Here is a 27,168-nt window from a genome sequence, read left to right on the forward strand (position 1 = left end):
CTAGAAAGGGATTATGTGTTTATTTTATAATTGGCATATTTACTTAAACATGCATAGAAACTGTCTAGAGCTTTCTGGGAGTATTACAAAGAACACTCTTTTCAGATTCATATGTTCTTTCCTGAAATTGAAAAAATACTTTTACATTACCATTCTTCTTCCCCACTTACTTTAAAAAAATTTCCCCCTTCTAAATAAAGATCAATTTCTTACCTATCATGACTCAAACCATGGTCCATTGCCCTAGGATGTAAGAATTTTTAAAGTAGAAGCAAGGAGCCAAAATAAAATGTTATTTTTCAAAGAGAAGCACTATACAAGCAAAATGGGGTTAGGAATGGGGGCTTGCCTTTATTCAGGGGGCAGCTACTTGACTACACTGTTTATATGTCTTCTTAACCATCTTGATTTGAATTAAAATTTTAAAAAGAGTTGCTTTTCATGAAGTCATTTATTAGCAAGTTTATTTGAATTCGAAACACTGAGACCGGCTTTTTCTGTTAAAAATAAATTCCATTTTGAATGATGCCAAAACTTGTTTGTTTTGTTTTGTTTACCCCATTTACTTATTTAGAAAATGTTGTACATAGATTACTGAAGTGATTTTTCAGATCACAAGCTTTGACAAGAAGTGTATCTTTAAAGCATATTCATATTGTCTGCTATACTAGGAATTAAATACTTCTCAACTGTGAATTCTCATACTAAAGGTATTTTGGTATCCTCTTTACATTGTGAAAGTATATATGTTTCTCCAACTCTGGCAGGGACTATAGAAACCAATCACTGAATGGCTAGCATTACTTCTGTTTTCCTTTGTAGACGATTATACATAAACAGATAGGCCAAACTGTAGGGAAGTCACCCCTTATTAGAGGATATTTCAGATTAAATCCTCTGGAAATGGTATAATCCCAATAACCTGGTCCCCTCCGGGGAGAAAGTCCACTTTCCTAATCCTGACACTGTGGTTGGTCAAGTGTAGCCCTGGAAATGTGGTGTCATGGCTAGTCTCTTCCTGAGATAACCTCTGGCCCAGGCCAGTCAATTGTCTCCCTGTCTCACCTGAGCCAGAAGGTAGTGCCCACCACCATAAGGTTGTAAATACATTTGTGGGCAAGGGCCAGGTCTCTGGGCTGCCTGACCACTCCTGAACCTCTGGTTTCTGGTGAGTTTCTCCTCTTGCCTTGGGCTGGTTTGACCAAGGTGCAGGGAGAGCCCTCTAGCCCCTACTCCCCACACGGGCTCATACCCCTCCTGCTCTTTACATGGCATGAGCTTTTATACTTTCCTTTTGCTCCTCTTTACAGTTTTTCCAGGCCCACTACATGGACTCTCGAGGTATGTGGTTTTATTTATTTTCCTTCCCTTGGTTCTTTACTTGTCTCACTAAATATAACAATTCAATAATTTATCCTTCTCAGTTTGGTTTACCTAATTCTTTGATAAGCACATGTGTCCTCTCTTCCCCAAACCTAACTTCTAGCAAATGACACACACTGTCAAGTATGTGTCTACTGCATGATGCAAGTATCATCTTCAACTTTGGCATTTTACCACCTTCAAATATAAATTATCTACAAGATTTTAACTCTTTAAAATTTCTAGCTGGGCATGGTGTTGCACGCCTTTAATCCCAGTACTTGGGAGGCAGAGGTAGGAGGAGCACTGTGAGTTCAAGGCCACCCTGAGACTACATAGTAAATTCCAAATCATCCTGAGCTAGAGTAAGAACCTACCTTGAAAAAGCCAAAATTTCTTATAGTCATCTCTTTGTTTCTTGTTTAAATTGACAATTTTCAACATGTATATAATGTATACTGATCACAATCCTTCCTATTAACTTCTCTTGATCCCCTCTATGTTTCTTTTCTGCTGAACCCCTTCTTCTTGTCAACTAGTCTCTCTTCTACCTTTGGCTTTCTCTTAAGTCTTTAGTATCATTTAGCCCTTTCTGCTCCTCTCCTGCAACCAACATTCTTACCCTCATTTAAACCTTTTCATCTCCAGAATTCTGCCCCTCTACATTCATATCACATGCGTTCTACTGTCCCCTTTCCTAAAACCCTCCAAACTTTCCTCTCAGCCTGTTTCATTTCTAGCTTCCTCCCCTGACTCTTGCTCCTACTTACATATTTATCTAGGAATTCAAAGCTATGATCCACATATGAGAAAGACCATGCAGAACTTTTATTTCTGAGTCTGGCATGCATAATCTTTTCTAGATTAATCCACTTTCCTGAAAATTTCATAATTTTATTTTTCTTTATAGCTGAGTAAAATGCCATTTTGTATATGTACCACAGCATCATAATGTATTCATCACTTGTTGGGCATGTACGCTAATTTAGTTTCCTAGTTGCTGTCAAGTAGATGGTAAGACCTGATTTCTGAAGACATCAATAATTTCACTTGCAGGGCACTGAATAATCCAGCTGGAACTGACCTGGAAGCTTCCTGTCTTCTGGCTATCTGTCATAGTGGCAACAGGGGCTATGCAGGCTGAGGGAGAAGAGTCATCAACAATCTTACCTAGCAGATGACCTGTGAGCTCCACAGCTGATCAGCCAAGCAGGATGTGCCCATTGAGGCAATTTTGGCATGACTATTATGGGTTTAACCAACTGTTCTCTGATTAGACTTGAGGCTTACTTCATGGGAGGAAATCCTATCATGGATGAAGGAGGAAGACATAAGAAATCTTCACCTCCCTGAGGCATTTAATTATGGCTAGGAAAGAGGGAGACATTTTACGTATTGATTTAGCCACTGGTGGATTCAAAATTCTCTGTTAAATAATCCCCCATCTGTGCCTATTCCAGAAATCCTAATTAAACTGGTATCTTCATAGTTGTTTGTCCAGAGTCCAACAGAGTGCATCATTCACTGTATATGTCATAGGCATTGACAAGTATTGACTGAATAAATCATTTGCAAAGATAACAATGACTATCACTCCAAAATTATATAGATTTATGGACCTGGACTTGTTTCTACCTAAAACCAACCTTTAAGCATTGTGTACTCAAGATATTGTGTAACTCTAGGTCATATGAAGCTGGCTCCAGACAGAACTGGACAGGGAATAAGAGAAGACATATTTTAGAGAGGGAGTGACACTTAGAAGAGGAAAATAGCAGAGAGGGAGTTCAGTTGTTACAGCTTTTAAACTGAGCCAATCCACAGATGATGCCACATGTAGTGCCTAGAGGTCCAGTTGAAAACACAAATCTTTCTGGCCTGAAGATAAAGGACTGACTTTAAGCAATCAAAGTAACAGGAAAATAAGAGAAACTATCCCAGAATACACATGGCAAAAGAGAAAGTTCCAGATTTTGCCTATAAGCTCTCCTTCAATTTTTCCCTGAACCATATGTAAGCTGTGCACACATAGAACTGACTCAGTACATCCCAGCCAAGAATGAACTGATTCACTGTAGGAAAAATAGTTTGGGGTTTGAACCCATTTGTGTCTTCTAAGAGAAAAGAAAAAACAATACATTTCAACTGAATATCCCAACATCCATAAAATTCATAATGTAATAAAAACTGTGTTTATGACAATGTAATTCCACCCATAACAAACCAGAAAAATGCTACTCATGCTCAGGAAAAATAACGTTAGAGAGGATATTACCAGACACAGATTTTAAAGTAGATTTTATAACTATGATGAAAATAAAATACAATAAATGAAGGATAGCATACATTACAAGAGTAACTATTATAAATGAAACAAAAAATCTAGTATTAGAAAAATATCTTAAATTAAAATATTCAATGGATAGTTTTAGCAGCACATTAGAAATGATAGACACAGATACAATTAAGTTGAAAATAGATAAGTAGTTATTATCTAATTTGAAGAACATAGATGACAGAAGCAAGAAAATGAGAAAAAAAAAAAACATGAGAAAGCCTCAGTACTATGGGATGTAGCCTGTCAAGCTTCCAGGAGAGACAGTTGTCTACGAAATGAAGAGGTGGGATTAATTTTATTTTGGGAGGAAATAATGGCCATATGTTTATTGATCTAAAAATCTAAGAAAACATGATTCTAATAGCTACAAATAAAACATTCAAAAGAATCAGAGTGAAAATAGAGGGCTGGGGAGATTGCTCAGTGGTTTTAAGTCATATGCTTGCAAAGCCTACAGGCAGTGGTTCAAATTCTCAATATTCACACAAAGACAGATATATAAATTGGCTCATGCATCTGGAGTTTGTTTGCAATGGCAGGAAGCCCTGGAGTGTCCATTCATTTTCAATCTCTCTCTCCTTCCCTCTCTCATATGTGAAATACTTTTGTAAGGAGGAAATGTTTGAAAGTAAACAGAAAAACAACAGGTTATTAGTGGTGAGCAAGGACACACCTGTTTGGTAATTTCTCATCAGAAACTATGTTAGCCAAAAGGGGATGTTGAAAGTTATAATTCTGAGACCACTGAAAATATCTTTAATAATAAAACTAAAATTTAATATAATCTTCAAGCTAAAAAGCAATTATATTGCATAATAATATCACGAAACCATTAAGAATGTTCTTGGGGTTGGAGAGATGTCTCAGAGGACAAAATATTTGCGGTGCAAGAAAAAGTACCTGGATTTTGATCCCAGAACCAATGTAAAAGCCAGACAGTGTGGTAGGCATCTGAAATCTCAATGTGCTTATAGCAAGAAGGGAGACAAAAATAGAACAATCTCCCAGAAGCTTATTGGCCAACTAGCCTGGTGCCCATATTGATGAACAACAATGAGCAACCCTGACTCAAACAAAATGGAAGGTGAGGATTAACTTCCTAAGTGTCCTCTGTCTTATACATGCATGCAGTGGGATGCATGTGTCGACACTTATGCACATTAACACACTGATAAAAAAAAATATTTCTTTTAGCACCAGTATCAGTTTTAAAAACGAACAATGAAGTGATTGGATGAGGTTAATATATATATATCCATGTATATTCAAGTAGAAATTACTAATTTTCTTTATTTTCTATAAACACATATCAATTCGAAGTAAAAATAATCATGATATAATATTTTGGTTAATATATATGTATATATTTGTAATGGTGTAATAATAATACCTCCCTCAAAAATTGGAGAGCAATAGACTTTAGGTTTAACTTTTCTACATTTTTATGAAGTATTAACTTTGAATCAAGGATGCATATCATAATATGATAATACAAGGCCATCAAATATAGAGCCATATAAAGTATGATATCATTAATCCTAAAGATGCTTAATGTTTGCATAACTTCAAAAGAACTTTCTTGGCATTGTTTGCCTAGAGGGAGATAAGCTTTAATCTTTACTATGGGTTGACCAGAATTTTATGAAAATATTGAGCACCAAATTCGTACTTCTAAGGAAAAATGGACAAAAAAGTATTCTATTTGAGGATTGTTTTTGTTTCAGGCAAAATGACTTATAGTATATTAATTACTGCTAATATTAAAAAGATTGTTAGCACCCACAATATCACCTTATAACAAAAATGTCCTACTTATCAAGTAATATGTCCTAGCCTATATATATATATTGTTATAAACTTTTTTTTTTTGTTTTGTTTTTCGAGGTAGGGTTTAACTCTAACCCAGGATGACCCGGAATTCACTATGTAGTCTCAGGGTGGCCTTGAACTCACGGTGATCCTCCTACCTCTGCTTCCCAAGTGCTGGGATTAAAGGTATGCACCACCATGCCTGGCTTGTTATAAACATTCTTAACCACAGATTCATGAAGTTCATTAGATATTTTTTAATTTGCACGTGAATTGGCACCTATTAATTATTTTCTTCTAGATTTCATACTTCTTATATTACACATATAGAATTTTACACAAAATATCTCATCTTAAAACTTCTTAAAATGCATTTCCTAAAAAAGCAGACTAAACATATTCTAAACATTTTGAGACTTAAAAGCTTGAGATTTTCTGAATATCCAAAAATTTTGTCATATTCTAAAAACTGTTTTAAATAAAAATTAGTCATTTCTGGAAGATACAGTGATGGTATTAAATAGCAAAATCAACATGCAATGTCTCCACTAATTTCTCTAGCAAAATTAACTGAAATATGTTTAAAAGATTGGTTTTAAAATATGAAGAAAAATGTCTGTGTTCAGTTAACTAGGAACTGAATAATAAATACTTGAGATTGAAGTTGCTGCCCATATTTTCCTGAGAAATTTTTATTCAAAATCAACTATGAAATTAAAAGTAAATTTCTAAACTTGGTATATTGTATCATTTCTTGATCTTGTCAGGTTTCCAATTTCATAGAAACTAAATATCTGTGAATGAATTTTACAAAAAGGAACATTTGTTATAATTTAATAATGAAGATATATTGCAATTATAAATATTTTATTACTTATTGAGCAATTAATGCTATGAATATACAAGTTAGGTTGAAATTCCTGAACTCTCAGTGAGGTGGAGCTATTGTTATCTGCATTTAATAGACGAAAACTAAGTGCATAGAGTATAAATAGCTTAAAAGTCACTTGGTAAGTTATGAGTAAATAACACAGACTATTCTTTATTAAATACTCTATGTTCAAGTATTAGCGGAAATTAAATTTTCTTTCAGATTACCATGTAATGAATCACATTTATTTTCTTATGTTATTAATAGGCTATTAGGGTCACATGGATTGGAAGACCTTGAAAGCATAGCACAGTCAGAACAGGCCTCTGAATGAAGTGATCTAGAAAGACCAGTGTTAATCAACCATTAAGTGAGCCTTCAGGTAGACAGGTGGTCCTCCAAAGGGATTATTTATCTAAACTTATTTCACACTTTTACACTAGCAACATGATAGCATGGTTATGGGCATGAGACCAAGAGGTCACAAGAAAGAAAGCTTAGCAGTCATGTGAGGCCTTAGGATGTGAAGAATTTCATGTTAAATATACCACCATGATTTCGCAAATTATTTCTTGTGGCATCTAAAAAATGGGGATACTAATATGTCTTCTTGTACGGATAGTATATGAGCCAGAATAAAACTCATCTAATGTGTTTTGTGTAACATTGTACATACATTCAATAACACATCAATTGTTGTCATTATCACCACTCTTTTCATTATTGTGACTTGACATGGAGTGACTACTATGTGATAAATGTAAAAGATATAACTTGAAAGCCTATGGCAGTTTTGGCGTATTGTTAATTAATTTAGATGCCATGAACCTGCCCTGGGGATTTCACTATACTTTTCAGTTGGCTCTGCTGTGTGATAGGACTTTTTACTCATATACATATTGTTTTGGCCAAAAGAAAGATTGAAAGAAGAGATGACTTGAAGTAGAAGCTTGTTAGATACTATCAAAATGATCACTCCTCTTTATATATTTCTTCTTGAAAATTGTTCTTGAATCTGCCTGAATGTCTGAGTTGGGGTTTTCATAAGAACTTTTGGTATGAGTGGGAAGTAGGCACTGATGACATGAGAAATATTGATTATTATTGAGTGATAGTTCAAATCTTTGCTTTATAACTGGCATGAACAGTCATTAAGGAATAACACAGAGAGATCTGATGAAGATAGCATACTACACAACACACGCAAATTGCAAATGGATAGTTAAACATCCTTCTATCTTCCTTCAGAGGGCCATATATTTTTTCTTTTGGCACAGAAAAATGCTTAGAATGTAGGTGAGCCAACTGCTATAAGGAAACTTTTTCAAACAGATGACCTGTGAGTAGCCAGAAAAAAATAGAAATTTCTTCAGCCTTTCAGTGAAGCAGGTGAGAGTGTGCTTGCATAGGGTGGGGATTTGAGTGAGCAGGCTTAAATTTAGGACACAGTTACTGATAACTATATTAAATATTGATTTTTGAAAAATACATATATTCACTAAGCTATGAGCCTGAAAAGATCAGAGTTGGTAATAAAAATAATTATTAGTAGTATGTCAGTTTTATTCCAACCAACATCAGTTGGTATAATCTATATATATAACCATATAAAAACAAGTCCCTTCTATGCCACTTGGAAAATGTGTTTCAGCAGCAACAATCAAGTTTGCTTGAGAGTGGTCATATTTGTTTCTTCTATGGCTTTGTGGGGTTGGCAAAGCTGGGGTTTCTGGCCCAACAATAGATATTTTAAATTTTGTGTTGTTTTGATGTCTATTTATTTATTTATTTATTTAGAAAGAAAGAGGCAAATAGAGAGAATTGGTGCTCCAGGGACTCTAGTCACTGCAAAAGAACTCCATGTGCATGTGCCACCTTGTGTATCTGGCTTATGTGAGTCTTGGGGGATCAAGCCTAGGACCTTTGGCTTTGTAGGCAAGCTCCTTAATCACTAAACCATCACTCTAGTCCAACAACATACTTTTGAAAACTATTATCCCAGGCTCTAAAACAAGAATGTAGGGCCTGGGAAAATATTCTTTGCACTGAAATCAGAGTGGGTGGATGAAAAGAGAAAGGAGGGGAAGATAGGAGAGGAGAGGAGAGAACAAAGGCAGGAAATGCAGTGGCCTTGTGAGGGCTATATAGCACATACTGGGCATGTCTAACTCCAGGAGCCTTAAAGCCTTCACAGCCATCACCTCTGCAGCTTAATGAGGAGAAAGTATTGATTCCCTAGATACTTGTTTCCTAGACTAGAGGATGCAAATATGAGCAGAGGGCATCTATTTACAGTAAAGGGGCATCACCTTTGGGAAATGCTACCTTTCCTGTGAGCTTCTTGTTATTGCAGCTATTCAGACGAGGGGTGGGAAAGCTTAGAGTATCTGTTGTGAGCATGACTATTACTATAGCAGAATCCTACAATTATCCTACAGGCCTAGATTATGAATTATGAATACAGTGTGTTTGGGAGAATATAATGGTTTCAATACTCATTTAATGATGATGAAGATAGCTTCCTTATTGAATGGCCCCTGGGTCCCCAATTCCCACATCCCTTGCTCTGGAGGGTGAATGTGCAGAGTAAGTAGGACAGAGCTTCTGGCTAGTCTCCAACCTTCCAGTTCCCAGATCCTGATACCTCTGCTGCTGGTTTGGCACTGCCAGGTCCTGCATGTGTCCTGTGGAATCAAGCCTTTTGCTCTTGTATCCTGACTGATAGGTCCCCTAATCCCTATTACACTTTTCTGAAGGATGCACATGAAGTGAGTAGGCCAGAACTCCAGTTTCGTTCCCCATCTCCAGTTCCTTGGTCCCAGGACTTCTGTTGCTGACTGGGGTGGTCTGGTCTCTGCATGTGTGCTGCAGAAGCAGGCCTTTTGCTCAGGTTTCCTGATTGACTGCCCCTGGTATGCACCCAAATCCCTACTCTCCTGAGCCAGAGGCCACTGTAGAAGCTAACCTCTTGTCACTGGCTACCCACATTTCCAGCTCCAGCTCCTGGGTTCCCCAACCCAATCCCAGGGTGCTGAAGTGCGTGTGCAATTGGAATGAGTAGACCAGAGCTCCCAGTTCCCACTTTCCAGTTCCCCAAGTACCTTTGATGTATTTGCAATCTCCACAATCTGAGCATCTGTGATTATAACCCCATAATGCACCAGTCTTGTTCACATATAAAACTGAATATTCACTGAAGATCCTACAAAGATAAATACTTGATTCCACTCAGGAAAATAAATATTTTCCTCAAGATGTGGTTGACAAAACACACACACACACACACACACACACACACACACACACACGTGTGTGCGTGCACGCGCATGCACTGAAGGTCAAAAAACTGAGAAATTTCCACCAAGGATGCCTAGTCCCAAAATGAAAGCATCCAATGAAATCATAGACTCTTAAAGAAAACAACAGAAATTGAATCCAAAATGAAAACACAAAAACGTACATGACCCTGAACAAAGAATTGCTGAACTGGGAGAAAACCATCAAAAAGCCAATAAATGCCTTAATGAAATTGAGCAGAATCACTTATTAGAGCACTCAGCTTTAATCACTAGGCTTAACTTAACTGATGAAAACCAGAGAAGCTTCAAAAGAGATAAGTAAATTGAATGTGAGTCAACAAAGAGAGGTTCTCAATAACCAGCTGATTAAATTTAATGAAGACATGATCAAATGCAAGAATGAATTCCAGGAAACATCAAGAAAATAAGACCATGAACTCAAGTAATACCTCAAAAAATAGATAGACATGAGGCAAAAATAACACAAGAGAAAAAAAATGAAATAGAACTTTTTAAAATCTCTCTAAGGCTAGACAGTCTAGATGGCTTATGAGTTAAGGCACTTGCCTGCAAAGCTTATGGTCCAGTTTTGACTCTCCAGATCACACATAAGTCAGATGCACAAAGGTGAGGCAAGTGCAAGGTCACACATGCTACCTAGGTCATGCGAACATCTGGACTTTGAATGGAGTGGCTGAGGCCATGGTGTGCCAATTCTATCTCTCTTTGCCTCTCTATCACTCTCGTTTTCTCTAAAATATTTCAAAAAACTTTCTAGAACCACTCACTAACAGAGTCACTTATGTGGAAGACAGAACCTCAGAGCTGGAACACAAGACAGAAGATATTGATCAGGAGTCCAAAACCTTCTCTAAGTTCAAAAAAATCATGCGAGGGTTAGGGAGATGGCTTTGCAGTTAAGGCACTTGCTTGCAAAGCCTAAGGACTCGTGTTCAACTCTCCAGAAATCAAAAAAGCCAGACACACAAAGGTGAGGCACACACAAATTTGCACATGCCCACTAAGTGGCACAAGTGTCTGGAGTTCAATTGCATTGGCTGAGGACCTGTCCCCTGTCATGCCAATACTCACTCTCTCTCTCTCTCTCTCTCTCTCTCTCTCTCTCTCTCTCTCAAAAATAAAAATTAAAAAACAAAGAAAAAAATCATGCAAACAGAATAGGAGGGAATTGTGGGATGCCCTAAAGTGGCCAAACATCTGGATCATAGTTATACCAGAAAGTGAGGAAATCCAGGCCAGACACATAGAGAATGTGTTCAACAAAATTGTTGAAGAAAATTTTTCCATCCACTCAAAAGAGAGGCCCATTGAGATATAAGAAGATCACAGAGACCCAAGCAGATAGGACCAAAGAAGAAACTCTCCAAGATACATCAGAGTTAAAACTCTTAACAATTTGGGATGGAGAGATGGTTTAGCAGTTAAGTGCTTGCCTGTGAAGCCTAAGGACCCTGGTTCAAGGCTCCTTTCCCCAGCACCCACGTAAACTGTATGTACAAGGGGGCACGCATGTCTGGAGTTCGTTTGCAGTGGCTGGAGACTCTGGTGTGCACATTCTCTCCCCCCCTTCCTCTTTTATCTCTCTCAAATAAATAAATAAACAAAACTATTAAAAAAAATAACTCTTAACAATGAAAACAAAGAAAGAGTGCTAAAAGCAACAAGAGAGAAAAAACTCACTACATATAAAAACAATCCCATTAGAATTATCTCAGTTTTCTCCATGGAAACCCTGAGAAGGGCCTAGAATGGAACATTTCAAAGACTAAAAAAATATGGCTTCCCACACAAACTATTGTACCCAGCCAAAGTATCCCTCATAATAGATGGTGAAAGGAAAACTTTCCATGAAAAAATGTCAAATCTATGATTATATGAACACAAAGCCAAACCTACAGAGAATAATCCACACAGAAAAGTCAAATGACCAGTCCTTACTGGGCATTTATCCTAAATGCTCCATGTTTCACTAAAGTGATTTTTGCTCAACCATGTTTAAAGCTGCTCAATGTGTAGTAGCTAAGAACTGGAATCAGTCCAGGTACCCATCATTGGATGAATGGAAAACAAAGTTGAGGTACTCTTACACATAGGAATTCTACTCAACAGTAAGAAAAAATGATGCAATAAATTTTGTAGAAAAATGGACAGGCTTGGAATAGATTCTACTCAGAGAACTCACACAGTCACAGGAACACAAATACTGCATGGTCTCACCCATCTTCAGTTCTTAAGCTGGACAACCTTGAGTTGCTGTCATACTTGATAGGCAACCCAACACCCAAAAAACAGGGATGTAAGGGGTTGAGGAGAGGAGAAGAGGAGGATGGGGAAAAACAAACACAAAACTAAATCCAAAATGAACTGGTACCATAGAAACTTTTATCCTTGAAGATAGGCTAAAAGAAACAACCTTAAACAGGAGTAAGAGGGTACACCTGAAAAGAAGGCTGAGATGCAGCCTAACCTTATTTTATTTATGTATGTATGTCTCTGGCCTGTAACTCCCACTGTTAGAAATTGGTTGCTATCTAAAATTCTACAATGAACTGTTGATCAGAGAGACCTATGAGGTCTCCAAAACAAGACAGGCTTCTGTCAAAGTACTTGATTACCTGCCTGAGGCAAAAGGTAAGACCCTATTGCTGAAGACATCATGTTCTGCCAACACAGAGCACAGAGACCTTGCTGCAATCCAGACAAGAACTAGACCCAAAACATTTAGCCTGTCTATGGCTGAAAAGTACTACATGATTTAGCTACTGAGGGAAAGTGGCCAACAATGGTCTGAGCAACCAGAGGTCTAAGCTACTCAGAAACAACCAGCTTGACAAGATGTACACAGCAGTGTAATTATGGCCTACAGCCTCAGTGGGTATCCAATAGCTTTCTGATTGCCTAAGAGATCTACTCAGTGTAAAGGAACCCATATTGGGAATTGAGAACCAAGTCAGAATCCTATGGAGACAAAAATTATGCTCTCCAGTGTGAGTCTCTCACTAGTCTTTGGCTAAAAGAGGGGCTGCATACCTCAAATTCTGCCTATAGTAATAATGCTTATGCCATTTAAACTGTGCTGACTTCACTCTCCATTGGAGAATGTTTTTCTTTTTCAGAAGGTAGTGAGTCCTGAGGAGATAAACTATCCCTTGCACTTCAGCCAACCTACAGCTGAAATCACAGAGGAATGGGGAGACTAGCAAGAGTGCTTCTTCCACGGTGGACCTGACAATCAGCACCAGAGTGAAAGAAACAGACCCTGAGGATACCCAGCACTACCAAAGCAGAGAGTCCTAAGAATTCATCACTGAAGTAGACTTAAAAAACATGCACCATGACTCAGGGGATATGGAGGAAAAGAGGGTGGAAATATTGTAAGAGCACAGGTTGACACATCATATACTGAGGCATCACCTCCCCTCAAAAACTGACTGTTGCTCCCACAAAGCATAACCCATAGCCCCGTGGGGAATACATGCAACCCCATGGAGAAGGGGCCACAGCAGAATAGGACAGGGATAAGGGATGCCAGCACATGATCTATCCATGAGAAATAATGTTGTTAATCATAATAAATAAAATAACTTTAAAAAAATAAAATAAGAAATGAGTCAGGGAGATGGCTCATCGGTTTAAGCCACTTGTTGGCAAAATATGCCTCTGTGGTTCAATTCTCTAGCAGCCAAAGAGAGCCTAATACACAATGCCACATACATCTCTGATTCCAAAGTTCCTCTACCAATGGGAGGTAGAGCTAGCAGAATACCATGTTCCAAAACCAGCTGGTCTGACATTTCTTTGCAGTCTGGCAATTCATTTTCAGGGGCTAGAGAGCTGGTCACAAAGTAAGTGGAGCACAGACATCTCGATGTTATCCACCGACCTCCAAATGTGCACCCCTCACACATTAGCTTGTTTTTTTTTTTTTTTTTTTTTTTTGTTTTTTTAATGCAACCAGAGATACCCAACATAGACCTAGGTAAGCCTCTGAGAAGAACAAATTCATTCATGGTAACTTCATAGCTCCAGACTTTCTACTTGTAGCTTAGACCTGTGTAATGCTCCAAAAAGAACACATTGCCATTGTTAGTTCTATCTGCAAGTCCAGTTTTAGGACTGAGTAAAAAAGTGAAATTTCTAAGAATGATTTTGGTCATGATGTAAGCATGTTTATGCTGGAAGGAATTACATTCAGAGGGGAAAAGACTAGGTTAAATGGTCATTTTTGTATTAACCTATTACTTATATGTGTCATCTGGCCTTCCACGTTCCTTTCATCTATGAGGACATGACACTAGGTTTTGGTGCCTGAAAACAGGTTTGGGATATCCTTACATTTAATCACAGTATTTTTAACTTCACTCTTTGAAAAAAACTGTGTATATCTTGCCGTCTGAAATTAATTGCATTTTCTGGCAATATAAGAACCAAAATTCATCACCAATGGCTCTAAAAATTGATTCTGTATGGTAGACATTCAGGTTTCATATGCAGAGATCTGGCAAACCTTTGTCTAAAGGATGGAAGCAACCTGGTTAAGGAAACCACTGAAGCAAACCAAGCTGACAGACCCAACCCCATTCTCTCAGGAAAGCCAGAAACATAAAAAGATTCTTTGTTTCTGTTTTCACACTATATTTCTCTTTTGATCTGCTTACTTTGACGTAGCTCTTAGGTTTATTTGTCTAAGAGAATATGGCCCAGATTTTTACATCAGTTCAGTACTACACCGTAATAAATACACTGAAAATCAAACCAGAAGGCAAAGTGTGTAAAAACAATGTAAATCTAATCATAAATATACTCATTTTCTTAATAAAATTTTTATTTAAACATTATGAAGATAAATAAGAGGAAGACTAAGAGGAAGAAGAAGAATAAGACAATAAAATTTTGAAATATTTTTCAGGTTTATAATATATGTTATATGACACATACATGTATACATTATAGTCAATACAATAGTATAATTATTCCTACAAATAAGTTAGTCTTTATAATCTTCTGTAGTTTCTTATGACAACATAAAAAATCCATTAATCTATTGCTTTAAAAATTAATAAGATAGACTTCCGGCCAAAATGACGACCGCCTAGCTGCACTACAGACAACAAGGAAAAAAAAGGCAAGCATTCAAGGGAAATTAGAAATCTTTTGCAAGAGGGAGGGCACAGATTGGGGTAAAAGGGAAGCACACAACCCGGTGACCCACGCCCAGCCACCCCGCCTGCTGCGACCCACCGCGACCCGCCGCATCTGCTCAGCTCGATTGCACCAAACCCAACCACCCCAGTGGCCTGGCGCACCCCCCACCCCGGCCCACACGCCCCTCTCCCCCGCCGCCCCGCGCGCCCCGCGCTCCCTATCTACACACAGCAGGCGCGCCCCAAGTGCCCCACAGCGTCCCGTGCCCCAGGCACCCAGGCGTGCCCCGCGCCCCCCGCCCCCCGCGCTCCCCGAGACCCCCGTGCCCCACCCCCGTGATCCACAAGCCCCCCTGCGCGCCCTGACCCCCCACCCGCGCATCCAGAGCGCCCCACAGCGTCCTGCGACCCGTGTTACGACCAGCGACACCCTCCCCCGTGTGACCCGACCCCGCCCCGCACCCCCGCGAGTCCAGAGCACGCAGCGCCCCACGCGCCCACCCGAGAGCCCCGCCCCCCCCACGCACCCTGTGCTCCTAGCCGCCCCACCACGCGCTGCCCCCAAGTGCACTCCGCGCCCCCACCCCCACACGCCACAGGGCATCCAGCGTGCCCCAAACCCCGTGCACCCCAAGGAGCCCCTGCCCCCCCCCCGCACCCCGCCCCAGCGGCTCACGCCCCCCCCCACTCTGCACGCCCCTTGGCCCCCCCACCACACACGGCACGCACACCCCTGCACGTCCTGAGCGCGCCCCTACGTGCACAGGCGTGCCCAGCACCCCTGCGCCCCCCCCACATGCCCCGCGACCCCCGCACCACACCCTCGCGTGCCTCGTGCCCCCCCAGTGCCCTGCCCCCCCAGTGTGTCCTGCGCCCCAGCGTGCCTCAGCGTGCTGCGCCCCCCTCCACGCCCCGTGCCCCCTGCGGGACCCCCGCGACCCCACCCACACGCCCTGAACCCCCCCCCCCCCCGCGCATCCAGAGCACCCTGGGGCGTCCCGTGGCCTCCCACACCCGGGGTGCCCTGTGCCCTCACCCCCATGCACCCCGCACCACCCCACGTGCCCCGCGCCCCTAGACCCCGCGACCGCGGCATCCCACGTGTCCCGCGCCTCCCGCATGCTCCCCCGTGCCCCCCAGCGCACCCCATGCCCCCCCGCGTGCTCCATGACCACCCGCGCCCCCCAGGCGCCCCACAAGCCCCCGCACCCCGCACACCCCCCCTGCGCGTGTGCCCCCCGGTGCCCGCGGCATGCTCCTTGCCCCCCAGACCGACCAGAGCGCCCCACACTCCCTGCCCCTTCAGGGCACCCCACCCCGCACCCCCTGAGCCCTGCTGCCTCCCGCATGCCCCACGCTGATTGCCTGGTGCACCCCGTGCCCCCCCCCCACGTGCCCCACTCGCTCCATACACCCAATCACACCCCGTGCCCCCTGTCCACCCAACCGCCCACGCACCCTCCACACGTCCTGCATGGCTGTGCTCTGATCGGGCACCCACCAGTCACTCTTGCTGGCCTGCTGCACTGAAGCTGAGACCTCCTACCTCACCCTTGTTCTCTGATCCTGCGAGTAGAGCAGCCACGTGGTGCTCAGTTCGCAGGCTTGTGGGGACCACCCCTGCCGTGAATAGGTGGCTGCCAGGTCCCCTGCTGCTGTGCCCACATCACTTGCTGCCAGTCAGCCTCTTCTGTGTCCTGATTCCATACACACATCATCTGCCTCTGCACTACAATTGCACGTGCAGCAGGCCCACTCCCACAGCAAGAGCCACACAAGTCCACACTGAGTCACTAGCGCCAGAGCAGGTGCCATCCCCTACCTGTACATTGACACCCATCCCCCACTCCCCTGAGGCGGGAGAGCACAGACTGTTTACAGACCCCAGTGTACCCAGCCAGAGTCTGGGCACCTTCAGGGCTTGCTACCTCAGTCCCCTTTCAAGCTCAAAGGCAGGCAGCTTAGGTGCATTAATGGGTGAGAATTTAGGCAACTTTGGTGCCCCTGTCAGGCTATAGATAGGCGACTTTGGCAAGAATGAACAAAAACCCAGGCTGCTTGCAACTGCCCCAGGCTGCCTTGGATTTGCATTAAGCTAGATCCCAGGCTGCTCCACCCACCTACCTGCCCATACACTGACATGGGTAGACCACAGCGCAAAAGAAATGACACGAAAAATAAAATGGAAGAAAATCCAGACAGATCACCCAGTCCAACAAAGATCACAACCAAGCAAAACATAGAAGAGTGTTTAGGACCAGAACATCAACTGGAAGCAATGAATAAAGCAACCCTGACCAAACTACTGCTAGAACTGACAGGAAAGCTACAAAGGATAGATAATCGTATGGATGCTACCATCAGTAAGCTAGAGCAATATGATAAGACACTGGAAAGAATTCAAAGAGAGCTAAGAGAGTTGAGGGAGAGTGAAAAAAGAGGACCTTAAAAATCAGCTGGCCACACTAAATGAAAATATAAAGAAATGCAAGGATGATTTCCAAGAATCATCAAGAAAATCAGAAAATGAGACAAAAAGGGAGCTGGACAAAGTGATGGAAGTGATACATAGGAAAGTAGTAGAAAATGCAAACTTAATTGAACAAGTCCAAAACTGACTAGAGGCTCTCAAGAATAGAGTCAGTGAAGTAGAAGATAGAAATTCTGATCTGGAAGACAGGATGGAAGAAACAATTTGAGAGTCCAAGAATTTCAGTAAGTTCAAAAGTTCCTGTGAACAGAACATGAGAGGATTGTGGGATACACTTAAACATCTTAATATCAGAATCATTGGACTACCAGAAAGAGAAGAATTTCAGACCAAAGGCATTAAGAACCTATTTAACACAATAATTGAAGAAAACTTCCCCCGTCTCTTAAAAGAAAGGCCCATCAAGATTCAAGAAGCAAACAGAACTCCTAACCGACTAGACCAAAGGAGAAACTCCCCAAGACATATTATCATTAAGACTCTAAACATTGACACCAAGGAAAAAGTCCTAAAAGCAGTTAGGGAAAAACAGCACACCACTTTCAAAGGAAACCCCATCACAATTACTTCAGACTTCTCAATGGAAACCCTGAAAGCTGGAAGGGCCTCTCCATCTCTAAGAAACTATGGCTTTCAACCCAAACTACTCTACCCGGCAAAAGTCTCCCTTATAATAGATGGTGAAAGGAAAACTTTCCATGACAAAACAGCTTTACAATTATATGAACACAAAACCAAACCTACAGAAAGTACTCCAGGAAATTCTCCACAGAGAAGAAACAAATAACCAAACACAAATAGCTACAAGAAGCAGATCACAGCAACCAAACCCAGAGTAGATAGAAAATAAAAGAAATTAAATTCTATGGAAATGCCAACACGCCTCTACCACCACAACATGACAGGGATCAAATCAAATCTCACCGTCATCACCCTAAACATTAATGGCCTTAATTCACCCATCAGGAGATACAGGCTAACAGGGTAGATCAAAAAACTAGACCCCTCAATCTGCTGCCTTCAAGAAACCCACCTTACCACTAAAGACAGAAACCTCCTCAGGGTGAAAGGGTGGAAAACAATAGTCCAGGCAAATGGGAATAAGAAACAAGCAGGTGTAGCTATATTAACATCAGATAAAGTTGACTTCAAACCAAAAACAATCAAAAAAGACAAAGAAGGCTACTTCCTACTTATAAAGGGAACAATCCATCAAGAGGATATTACAATCATAAATCTGTATGCACCAAACACAGGGGCACCACAGTTCATAAAACAAAACCTACTTGACAATAAAACAGAAATAACCACCAACACCATCATAGCTGGGGACTTTAACACACCATTATCAGTAATAGACAGATCATCCAAACAGAAGCTCAACAGGGAAGTAAGAGAGCTCAACAAAACCATAGAGCACTTAGACCTAACGGACATCTACAGAACTTTCCATCCCAAATCCACAGACTACACATTATTCTCAGCAGCCCATTTCACATTCTCTAAAATAGACCATATACTGGGTCACAAAGATAGCCTCCACATATTTAGGAAAATCAACACAATTCCTTGCATGATATCAGATCATAATGCTATATTCCTAGAAATCAACAACAAAAAAAAACAACAAGAACCCCAATGGGAACTGGAAACTGAATAGCACACTCTTAAACAATAAATGGATAGTGGGTGAAATAAAAAATAAAATTGCAAAATTCCTGGAATTGAATGACAATGAGAACACATCATACCAAAATTTATGGGACACAATTTAGGCAGTCCTCAGGGGAAAATTCATAGCACTCAATGCCTTCATAAAAAAGACAGAAAGATTCCAAATCAATAGCCTAACCATCCACCTAAAGGCACTGGAAAAACAAGAAAAATCCAACCCAAAGATCTCCAGAAGGAAAGAAATAATTAAAATCTGAGCAGAAATTAATGAATTTGAAACCAAGGAAACAATTAAGGCAATTGACAAAACAAAGAGCTGGTTCTTTGAAAAAATAAACAAGATTGACAAACCTCTGGCCAATTTGATCAAGCAAAAAAAGGAGAGACTCCAAATTAACAAAATTCAAAATGAAAAAGGAGAGATCACAACAGATATGAGTGAAATCAGCAGAATCATCAGGACTTATTTCAAAAACCTGTACTCCACAAAACTGGAAAATGTGGAGGAGATGGATAAATTCCTTGATGCATATCATCCACCAAAGCTAAACTCAGAGCAAATCAACCACCTCAATGAACCCATCACACTCATGGAGATTGAAAAAGTAATAAAAAACCTCCCAAAAAAGAAGAGTCCAGGACCAGATGGATTCCCAGTCAAATTTTATCAAGCCTTCATGGAAGAACTCAAACCAATCTTCCTCAAACTGTGCCACACAATTGAAGAACAGGGAAAGCTACCCAACTCCTTCTATGAAGCTAGTATCACCCTAATCCCAAAACCAGGCAGAGATGCCACAAGAAAAGAAAACTATCGTCCTATTTCCCTAATGAACATAGACGCAAAGATCCTCAACAAAATACTCGCAAACCGAATTCAACAACACATCAAAAGCATTATCCACCTTGACCAAGTGGGATTTATCCCAGGAACACAAGGGTGGTTCAACATACGAAAATCTGTCAATGTAATCCACCACATAAATAAGCTTAAACATAAAAATCACATGATCATTTCGATAGATGCAGAAAAGGCCTTTGACAAGATACAACATCACTTCATGATCAAAACATTGGAAAGAATCGGCATGGCCGGTTCACATCTTACCATAATAAAGGCAATATACAAAGCTCCAAAGGCCCAAATAATACTTAATGGAGAGAAACTGGAGGAATTCCCATTGAGATCAGGAACAAGACAGGGATGTCCTCTCTCACCTCTGCTTTTCAACATATTTCTGGAAGTCCTAGCCCAAGCAATAAGGCAGGAGAAGGAAATAAAAGGGATACAATTTGGAAAGGAAGAAGTTAAGTTAGCTCTATTCACTGATGACATGATTGTATATGTAAGAGACACGAGAGACTCCATCCCAAAACTATGCTACCTTCTGAGTCATCCCAAGGGCACTGCCATCGAAAAAGAGGAGATTCTGTACCCAAAGTGAGAGTAGCGTTAATATAAGGGTATAAATATTAAGAGGAGTGCTTATTGGGCAGTTTCATAAGCATAGTATATACATTTATCCAGACATCAGCAGATGTTACACCCCTAAGGCTCATGACTACCCCTGTTTTAAGTTTTCAGTATCAGGGATGTATTCCCTCCCATGGAGCGGGCCTCCAGTCCAATTGGAGGGTAGTTTGTTTCCACCATGACAGACATGCCATTATTGCAACTGATGGCTAATCTCAATGGGCCTGGTTGGTCAATTATAAGGCTTGCAGTGTCCACTGTTGAATGTCTTCACTTGTGGAATCTCTTTCTCACATTGAACTACATGAAGAATGACTGCTTCCAGCTTTCTGTCAGCTGGTCTCCATGGAGGAGGCTATCAGTTCAGTTCCAGCAGTATTTCTCAGAGAGAGGCCTTGCAGCCCAAGTATGTGGAGTCTTCAGCAATAGGGTCTTACTTATTCCTGGTGGGAAACCAAGGGCCTTAGCAATGGCCTATAATGTTTTGGGGGCATCAGGGACCTCCCTGGCCAACAACTCACTGGAGGTATCTCATCCCTGACACTGAAAATTTTCTAACAGCGATCTATGGCTCCTGAGTGTTCCATTGTCCAAAACCAGAGGATTCCATATGATTTATTTGTATCCTCTTAGATTTTTATCAGCCCTCACTCCACCTTTCCTTTACTCAATCTCTTCCCCTGACCTTACTTTGGGCCTTTTCACTCCCATTAATCTATTCTTCTACTTACATATATATAATACCAACCTATTAAGTACCCTCCTCCCTTCCTTTCACTTCCCTTTATATCTCCTTTTTAACTTACTGGCCTCTGATACTGAGTTTTTTCTTTCTCACACAGAAGCCCAATCATCTGTAGCTAGGATCCACATATGAGAGGGAACATGTGGTGCTTGGCTTTCTAGGCCTGGGTTACCTCACTTAGTATAATCCTTTCCAGATCCATCCATTTTCATAAAATATTCATAACTTCATTTTTCTTTACTGTTGAGTAGAACTCCATTGCATAAATGTGCCATATGTTCTTATCCACTCATCAGTTGAGGGACATCTAGTCTGGTTACATTTCCCAGATGTTATGAATTGAGTGGCAATCAACATTGTGAAGCATGTACTTCTAAGGAAATGGGATGAGTCCTGTGGATATATGCCTAGGAGTGCTATAACTGGGTCATATAGTAGATCAATATTTAGCTGATTTCCACATTGGCTGGACAAGATTGCATTCCCAAAGGGTTTCTCTTTTTCCACATCCCTGCAAGCATTTATGATCATTTGTTTTCATGATGGTAGCCAATCTGACAAGAGTGAGATGGAATCTCAATGTAGTTTTAATCTGCATTTCCCTGACGACTAGGGATTGGAACATTTTTTAGATGCTTATACACCATCTGTAGTTCTTCTTTTGAGAACTCTCTATTTAGCTCCATAGCCCATTTTTAACTGGCTTGTTTGATTTCTTATTCCTTAACTTTATGAGTTCTTTGCATATCCTAGATATTAATCCTCTATCAGATATATAGCTGGTGAAGATATTAATCCTCTATCAGATATATAGCTGGCGAAGATTTTTTCCCATTCTGTAGTTTGCCTCTTTGCTTTATTCACAGTGTCCTTTGCAGTACAAAATCTTTGTAATTTCATGAGGTCCCAGTGGTTAACCTGTGGTTTTATTGCCTGAGCAACTGGGGTTGTATTCAGAAAGTGTTTGCCAAGACCAATATGTTGAAGGGTTTCCCCTACTTTTTCCTCTAGCACTTTCAGAGTTTCCGGTCTGATGTTAAGGTCTTTAGTCCATTTGGACTTAATTCTTGTGCATGAAGAGAGAGAAGAGTCTATTTTCACCCTTCTACAGATACATATCCAGTTTTCACAGCACCATTTGCTGAAGAGGCTGTCTATTCTCCAATGAGTACTTTTGGCACTTTTATCAAATATAAGGTAGCTATAGCTACCTGGACTTATATCTGGATCCACTATTCTGTTCCATTGATCTACATATCTTCTTTTGTGTCAGTACTATGCTGCTTTTGTTACTATGGCTCTGTAGTATAGGTTAAAATCAGGTATGGTGATACCACTGGCCTTATTTTTGTTGTTCAGTATTATTTTAGATAGTTGAGGTTTTTTATGATTCCAAATGAATTTTTGGATGATTTTTCTATTTACATGAAGAATGCCATTGGAATTTTGATGGGTATTGCATTAAATGTGTAGATTGCTTTTGGTAAGATTGCCATTTTCACAATATTGATTCTTCCAATCCAGGAACAAGGTGTGTTTTTCCATTTCCTAGTGTCTTCTGCAATTTCTCGCTTGAGTGTTTTATACTTTTCATTGTAGAGATACTTTACTTCCTGGGTTAGGTTTATTCCAAGGTACTTTATTTTCTTTGAAGCAATTGTGAATGAGAGTGATGTCAACTCTTTGTGTTTGTTGTTAGCATATAGGAATGCTACTGATTTCTGTGTATTTATTTCCTGCTACATGGATGTAGGTGTTTATCAGCTCTAACAGTTTGCTGGTAGAGTCTTTAGGGTCTTTTATATGTAGAATCATGTCATCTGCAAATAATGATAACTTGATTTCTTCCTTTCCAATTTGTATCCCTTTCATGTGTGTCTCTTGCCTTATTGCTATGGCTAAGATTTCCAGTACTATATTAAATAAAATGGGGACAGTGGACACCCTTGTCTTGTTCCTGATTTTAGTGGAAAAGCTTCCAGTTTTTCCCTACTTAGTAATATATGGGCTGTAGGCTTGTCATAAATAGCCTTTATTATATTGAGATGTGTTCTTACTATCCCCAGTCTCTGTAGGCCTTTTCTCATGAAGGGATGTTGGATTTTGTCAAATGCTTTCTCTGTGTCTAATGAGATGATCATGTAATTATAACGTTTAGTCCATTTACATAATGTAGTACATTTATCGATTTGTGTATGTTCAACCATCCCTGCATCTCTGGTATAAAGCCTAATTGGTCAGGGTGAATGATCTCTCTGATATATTGTTGTATTCTGATTGCCAATATTTGTTGAGATTTTTTGCATCTATGCTCATGAGGGAAATCGGTCTGTAAGTTTCTTTTTTTCTTCTATCGTTGCCAGGGTTTGGTGTCAGGGTGATGCTGGCTTCATAGAAAGAGGTTGGTAGGATTCCTTCTTTTCCTATTTTATGGAAAAGCTTAAGAAGCAATGGTGTTGGTTCTTCCCTGAATGTTTGGTAAAATTCAGCTGTGAACCCATCTGGGCCTGGACTTTTTTTTAGTTGGGAGATTTTTGATAACTGCTTGGATCTCCATGCTTGTTATAAGTCTATTTAAGTGATTAATCTCATCTTGATTTAATTTAGGTAGGTCATATAAATCAAAGAAATCCTCCATTTCTTTCAGATTTTCATACTTTGTGGAGTATATGCTTTTATAGTATGTCCCTATGATTTTTTGAATTTCTCTGGCATCTGTTGAACATACACAAATCTATAAATGTACTACATTATGTAACTTTTTCGTCTCTAATTTTATTAAATTGTGTCTCCTCTCTTTTGTTTCATCAGATTTGCTAAGGTTTAATCAATCTGGTTTATCCTTTCAAAGAACCAACTTTTTCGTTGATTTTTTGGATTTTTTTTATTTCTATTTCACTAATTTCTGCCCTAATATTTATTATTTCTTCCCATGTACAGATTTTTGGTTTGCCTTGCTTTTCTTTTTCCAAGATGTTAAGGTGAAACATTAGGTCACTTACTTGTGACCTTTGTAGTTTTTAATATAGGCACTTAAAGCTATAAATTTACCTCTTTGATCTGCCTTCATTGTGTCCCAGAGATATTGGTATGTTGTGTTCTCATTATTGTTTGTCCCTATAAATTTTTTGATTTCTTTCTTGATTTCTTCATTGGCCCATTCATCATTTAGTAATGTGTTGTTTAATTTCCATGATTTTGTGTATGCTGTATAGCCTTTCTTTCTATTTATTTGTAATTTGATTCCATTGTGATCTGATAGAATGAAAGGAATTATTTCAATTTTCCTGTATTTGTTAAGATTTACTTTGTGTCTAATATATGGTCTATTTTAGAGAATGTTCCATGTGCTGCTAAATAGAATATATATTCTGCATGATTTGGATGAAATGTCCTATAGATATCTGTTAGGTCCATTCCTTCTATGACCTCACGTAGCACAGATGCCTCTGTGTTTATTTTTCCTGGGATGACCTGTCAATTGATGAGAGTGAGATGTTGAAGTCACCCATTACCACTGTGTTTGGTGTTATCTGTGACCTTAGTTCTAATAGCATTTGTTTGATGAATTTGGGGCCACCATGTTAGGTGCATATATGTTTATGATTGTAAGGTCCTCCTGTTGGAGGGTGCCTTTAATCAATATAAAGTGGCCCTCCTTATGTTTCTTAACTAATGTTGGACTGAAGTCTACCTTGCCAGATATTAGGATAGCAACCCCTGCTTGTTTCCTAGTTCCATTTGTTTGAAATGCTGTTTTCCAACCTTTCACCCTAAGATAGTGTTCATCACTTGCAGAAAAGCGGGTTTCTTGGAGGCAACAAATTGAAGGATCCTGCTTTTTAACCCGGTCTGCAAACCTATGTCTTTTGGTTGGGACATTGAGGCTGTTGACATTAAGAGATAATATTGAAAGGTATATATTCATTTTTCCTGTTTTTTTTTTTTTTTTTTTTTTTGTAGTTCTTCCAGTTTTACCTTTGCTCTCTTGTGTTAACTAGTGTTGGGGTATTGTTTGTTTTTTCCCGATTTCTTATATGTGTGCTTTTCTTTTTCTTCAGCATGAAGGATTCTTTCAAGTATTTTCTGTAAAGCTGATTTTGTCTTCAAATACTCCTTTAGCTTGCTTTTGTCATGGAATGTCCTTACTTCTTTGTCTATTTGAATGGATAGCTTTGCAGGATAAAGTAACCTTGGTTGACAGCTCCTATCTTTCTGTACTTAGAATACATCACTCCATTCCCTTCTGACTTTTAAAGTTTGTGTTGAGTAATCTGCTGTCATCCTGATAGGCTTGCCTTTGTAGGTAACTTGAGTTTTCTCTCTGACTGCTTTCAATATTTTTTCTTTGGTTTGTGTGTTTGGTAGTTTGATTATAATATGGCGAGGAGAGGTTCTTTCCAGCTTTTGTCTGGGTGGGGTTCTTAAGAATTCCTGTATCTGCATTGGTACCTCTTTCCCAATTTAGGGGAAGTTTTATTCTGTGATTTTGTTGAAGATGCCTACTGTGTCTTTGGAGTGAAATTCTTCTCCTTCTACTATGCCCTGAATTCTTATGTTTGATCTTTTCATAGTGTCCTGAATATTGTGAAATTCCCACTCATATGTTTCTATTAGTTTGTCGTTCTCTTTGTTAGACTGTATGAGATCTGCCACCTGGTCTTCTAGCTTAGATATTCTGTCCTCTCCTTCATCCATTCTACTGGTGACATTTTCTACAGAGTTTTTATTTCATTAACTGTGTTCTTTATTGCTAGTAATTCTAACTGGTTTTTCTTTATTATTTCTATTCCCTTATTTATGTCTGGTATTGACCTCTTTATTTCATTGAATTGGCATTCTGTGTCTTGTTTGCTTCATTTGATTTCTTCATTGAGTTCTTTGAACACATTTATAATCATTTGTTTCAAATCTTTCTCAGGCATTTCCTCTAACTCATTCTCACTGGAGGTCATTTCTGATGCATTAATACTTATTGGTGGATTTATATTCTCTTGATTTTTGGTGTTTCTTGTGTTATAATGTATATATATTTTGCATCCTGGATTATTTAATGATTGGTTTTCTAGTTATCTGGGTAGTATTAGATGTATCAATCAATCTGGTGTTATATATCTTCACGGTAGGAGCTTAAGGCACTAGGTGTGGCTCTCAAGACTCTCAGAGTTTATACAAGAGTGACTCTATGTATTGAGTTTGTGTATTATGAGAGTACTCACGTAGGCTGAATGGAACCAAGTACAGATAGTTCCCAAAATTTAACTAAACAATATACACTTTCAATAAAAAACAGCACAGCTTATTTATCCAAGAATAATTATTTTGACAACCAGATCCTCTGTCTTTCCCTCAGGCTGTGTGGTGCCTCACCCACTCCCTTAATCCTGACAAAAAGAAGGTTAAGATTCTGGTCTGTAGAGGGTTCCAAATCAGCTTGTGACCAGGTGAGAACCTTCCCTAAAGTATAATAGCTGAGGAAATAAAGCCACTATAAATCAAGAAGCAACAAATAACAAGCCCAAAATACAGCTTATTTACTAATGGCAAATCTGACCATCCATCAGGTTTAACATATAATTTATCCTGATATGGAAGGTGCATTTAACACTTCTGTTTCAGGCCTAGAGACTAGGTTTATTAGGCAGGTACTAACCTGGTGGAATCCCAGTTACCTTTTGGGATGATTCTGGTCTCAGATATGGTTGGGTCCCCCTGTTGGTACAAATAGACGTGGCTGGGTCCCTGGACAGGCTTCTCTGTTCACTGGAGCTTGGCACTGGTGGTGGGGGTGGGAGCCAGACACTGGCAGTGATGGAGGGGAGGCTGCCAATGCTGCTCTAGTTCTCTCGCTGTTCCAGGTGTTCTTCTATCTTGTGATCTGCTCCTCCCTTGTTCACTGCTGTTCTCCCTTCACATTTCTTGAGTTTGCAGAGAGCTCCA

Source organism: Jaculus jaculus, chromosome 5 (assembly GCF_020740685.1).
Source record: "Jaculus jaculus isolate mJacJac1 chromosome 5, mJacJac1.mat.Y.cur, whole genome shotgun sequence".
Lineage (NCBI taxonomy): Eukaryota > Metazoa > Chordata > Mammalia > Rodentia > Dipodidae > Jaculus > Jaculus jaculus.